We start from the raw sequence: 4,710 nt of genomic DNA, 5'->3' as shown, positions 1-4,710 counted from the left end.
ACTGGGCAAAGGACTTGAATATATATTTTTCCAAATAAGATATACATGATATACACATGGCCAATAAGCTCATGAAAAGATTTGTTATTAGTCATCAGGGAAATTCAAATCAAAACCACAATTAGATACCACTTTACATCTGCTAGGATGACTACAATAAAAACCAACAAAACAACAAGTGTTAGAGAGGATGTGGAGAAATTGGAACCCTAATACACTGCTGGTTGGAAAGTAAAATGGTACAGCCACTATAGGAAACAGTTTGGTGGTTCCTCAAAAAGTTAAACATAGAAATACTATATGATCCAGCAATTCCACTCCTACTTATATATGTAATAAAATGGGAAACAGGTAGGCATTCAAACAAAAACTTATCCACCAATGTTCATAGCAGCACTATTCATAATAGCCAAAAGGTAGAACAGCTCAAATATCTATCAACTGATGAGTGGGTAAACCAAATAGAGTATAGTATATCCATACAATGGAATATTATTCAGCCACAGAAAGGAATGAAGTACTGTTACTGATTAACCTTGAAGACGTTATGCCACGTGAAAGAAGCCAGACACAAAAGACCACATAGTGTATGATTCTACTTATATGAAATAGCCATAATAGGCAAATCTATAGCACCAGAAAGCAGATTAAGTGGTAGCCAGGGACTGGGGGGAAAGGGGAATAGAGAATGATTGTTTAATGGGGATGGGGTTTCCTTTTGGGGTGGTGAAGACGGTCTAGAATTAAATAGTGGTAATAGTTGCACAATACTGTGAATGTCCTAAATGGCACTGAATTGTACAATGTAAAATAGTTAAAATAGCTAAGTTTCACGTTATGTGTATTTTACCACAATAAAAAAAAAAGGTGTTTATATGAGGTATAAGATGTGTGAACGGTGGCCATGAAGCAGAATGAATGAAAGCAAATGGCAGTGTGACTGAATGGGGGGAAACTGGGGGCACCGTGGGAGAGAATAGATGTGAATGATTGGTAGAGTGGGAAGGAGTAGGAGCCATGAGGGCAGAGTGAGCTGGAAGGGGAGTGACGGTGTTACTTTATATCTGAATGGGTCCTGTGCTCCTGGAAAGCAGTCATGGTTACAAAATTCTCACAGCTCCCAGCTCCCTTTGGGGTTCCAGCAAAGGGCTAACTTTAAAAGTCTCTGGATTGCCTGCTCAGGCTACCATAATAAAATGCCACAGACTGGATGGGTTAAACCAGAGGTTTATTTGGCATAGTTCTGGAGGCTGGGAGAAGTCCAAGATGAAGAGGCCAGCTGATTTGGTTCCTGGTGAGGGTTCTCTAAAAAGAAAGCCATAAGGCTTGCAGACAACTGCCTTCTTACTCTGTTCTCACATCACCTCTTTTTTATGCAAATGGAGAGTGAGCAAACTCTTGGACGTCTGTTTTTAAAAGAGCACTAATCCCATTACACCAAGGCCCCACCCTCATGACCTCATATAGCCTTAATTACCTCCCAAAGGCCCCATCCTCAAATACCATCACATTGAGAGTTTGGGCTTCAACATACGAATTTGGGGGATGGGGGAGGGGCGCAATTCAGTCTATAGTAGTCCCTAATGTATCTGCATATTCTGAGATAAGACCTATCTCTATCTGTCCTGATGACTCAAGGATGACTCCTTTCCTTACCTGCCTCTATACAACCCGAGGTCTCCTTCCTTGTCTTTGGGATGTTCCTCATTAAGGAAAGTTTTCCCTATTGCAATAGCCTGAAAGGGCTCACCTGTGCATTTTCTTTCAGGTGATCAATTGGTAGAATGTGATTAATAGGGCAGAGTGTTTGAGGTCCGGAACCTGATCACTGTCTGTCTCCCGGTTATTCCCCTAGGCCTCAGGAAGGCCCCATAGGACTGGGACTCTGGAATCTCCGCCCTCTCAAATCTCTCTGCAACAGGTTCCCAGGAGGCCTGGCGGGGTCACAATCAGATCTGTCTTCTCACCTAGTCTCCGACTAAGATTCCACCTCACCCGGGCTCCTTTATCCCTAGGCTTCTGTCTCCAACTCTCCCTGCGCCTATGTTTACCAATGTCACTTTCTTCACGTTTCTTTTTCCGAGGACAGATTGTACCACACCTCCCTATTTGCACCAGTGGTATCTTCCACAACGGACTGTCCCAACCTGAGCCTTCGCCACCGCTAGGTTAATAGTATTTATCTCCCTACTGTTGTTTTCTTGAAAGAACTACCAGCTCCACACGTTCTCCCTGTCTGCCCAGTGATACTGACCTGTAGAGGGAGGAATGTATTTTCACCGACTCTGCATCCTTTCTCCCCGGCGATAGGTACCGGGGAGGTCAGTACCATTTCAGGCCTCCCCCATCTCCTCAGTGGTATCTCCCAGCGGAGGGGTCTGTGGTCCTGAACTCTACATTTTTACACACCCGTTCTCTTGAAACACCCCATACACGCCCATAATTTGCCCGTCACTAACTTTGCACAAAGGGCCCCACTTTTATCGCCAAGTCTTCAAAGTCCTCTCGGAGTTCTATCTTTTCCAAACCTTAAGAGGCATATTACTCTCCTGTACGGAATGGTAAGGGCTCTAAAGATGCCTGCTCCCTTGACAAGCTGGTTTACTGGCACGGCCATTTTTCTTGCCAGCCAAAGACGTACAATCATTGCAGTTAAGGAACAAAAAAGTTTTGGTGTTCTATAGCACTGTTCGATAACTATAGTTAGCAATAATTTATTGTACATTTTTAAATACCTAGAAGAGAAGATTTTGAATATTCCCAACGCAAAGAAATGATAAATATTTGAGGCGATGCACATGCTAATTACCCTGATTTGATCATTACACATTGTATGCATATATTGAAATAACCACTCTACACCCCACAAATATGTACAATTTTTAAAAATTTAATCCTTAAATTAAAGAAAACCACAAAACAACTTTGGCTGCTAGTGCCAATGGCTTTGGGAACGGTACTGTGCATGAGCAAATATAGTGACTGGCAGTACCTAATCCTGGGTAAAGGTCGGAAAAAGGTGGCTGTCAGAGGAAGTTGTGACTGATTGTGGAAACACAAGGGGACCTTGCCCGAATAGGAATTCAGATCTTAACATCAGAGCAGGGTATGAGGCAGGGCAGAGTTCACATAGAACGGAAGTGAGAGGGCTGGTGGTCTGTGGGCAGAGCCGTCATTTAACCTCTTTGTGCCTTAGTTTCCCTAACTGTAAAATGGGGATGATGATGTTAATGATAATAATAATAATGCCTGCCTTGTATGGTTGTTGTGTATATCAATTGAGTCAATATAAGTGTTTACAACAATGCCTAGCACATACATGAGTTTAATATTATTATATTATTATTAATACCATAAAATGGATAAACACATAAAAAGGAATACGGAAGTAGAGCAAAACCAGGGCCAGGCTGAAATGTCTATATATATATCATAGGATTCTACATAATTATGTTGAGCTACAGTTATTTTTCTGAGCTTCCTAGAAGCCACAACGTAGAGGGGGAAAAAGCTCATTTGCTTTCTTTATCTCACCCATACAGAGAAAGTAAGCCACTTCCTCAGAAGCAAAGATTTCCTTGATAAGACAGTTCTCTGATGCATCAGCCAAGTCCCTTATCAGCAATCTTGTGATAAATACAGGGATAGGATTGCTCTGCTGTGACTTAAAATATGTCTTCATGTGAACCAAAGGTGTCCTGCTAAAGCAGAACTAAAAAGATGTGACTCTTCAGGAAATCAAAGTCATGTCTGCATAAATACCTCTTATGTTCTGGCTCAGTATATGGATAAAACCTTGATCATCAGGAAGAATCAGTAAACCCCATGCCCTTCAAATTCTTTTCTAATCTATATGTAGTTTTTCCACATCTGGGGTTTCAGAACAGCCTGAGCAACCCGAAGGTCTGCCCTTTTCCTTTTTAGGCTCAGAATTCATGATGTCCCTAAGCATGTTCAGTACTTTCCCTTCTGCCCTTTTTAAGAAAGTCTATATTATTTTGTCATTTTTTTCTCTTGCTACAGAAGTGATTTAGAAGTGGCACACCAAAAATCCAAACTCTTGAGGAATATACAATCTAAAAGGGGAAATTCACTTATAATCCCATATCACCACTCATTCCAAATAACCAATTTCTGATGAATTTGGTTAATTTCCACCTATACACCTCTCTCTCCCCCTTGTTCTTTCTCTTTATATTTACATACACATATAAATATATATGTATGTAAATGTCTTCCTTTTGCTAAAATCTGCTCATTAGGTAAAACTGTTTTGTCATTCCATTTGCCCTTTCCAGAATAATATTAATAATGGTCACAGTAGTAATGATAATGATAATAGAAGTGACACAACAGGAGCCAACATGTAGTGAACTTACACTGCACCTGACACCTTACGAAGCATTATATATGCGTGATCACTTTTAGTTCTCATAATGACCTTAGGAAGTAGGTACCATTGTTATCTACCTCTTACAGATAAGGAAGCTGAGTACCAGAGTGGATAAGCAGATGGCATGGGCTTGCACAGCTGCTCACTGGAACTTAGAGCTGGAATAGCCCCGACTTAATGAACACTTGTTAATGGAAGGTATTTCAGTATCAGGACATAGTGATATTTTTAAGAGATGCTTTTTTTTTTCTTGTATGCATGTATCATGATTTATTAATCAGCCCCATATTGAAGGACTTCTGTGTAATTTCTGCTAC

General features: G+C 40.9%; 1 long non-coding RNA gene across 2 annotated transcripts; it reads right to left on the bottom strand.

The window, feature by feature from the left end:
• Positions 1-1,211: 1,211 nt before the first annotated feature.
• On the bottom strand, positions 1,212-2,071 carry LOC126945694 (uncharacterized). Of its 2 annotated transcripts, XR_007722529.1 has the most exons (3): positions 2,052-2,071; positions 1,751-1,934; positions 1,212-1,305 (listed from the first exon to the last, which is right to left on the bottom strand). It is a non-coding gene; the product is annotated as an uncharacterized LOC126945694 (long non-coding RNA). The 2 variants fall into 2 exon arrangements; XR_007722530.1 differs by having other exon boundaries at positions 1,212-1,934.
• Between the last annotated feature and the right edge of the window lie 2,639 nt (positions 2,072-4,710).

The sequence above is a fragment of the Macaca thibetana genome, chromosome X (genome assembly GCF_024542745.1).
Source record: "Macaca thibetana thibetana isolate TM-01 chromosome X, ASM2454274v1, whole genome shotgun sequence".
Classification (NCBI taxonomy): domain Eukaryota; kingdom Metazoa; phylum Chordata; class Mammalia; order Primates; family Cercopithecidae; genus Macaca; species Macaca thibetana.
Note: the sequence above shows the minus strand (reverse complement) of the source record. Positions and strands in the feature narration are given on the sequence as shown.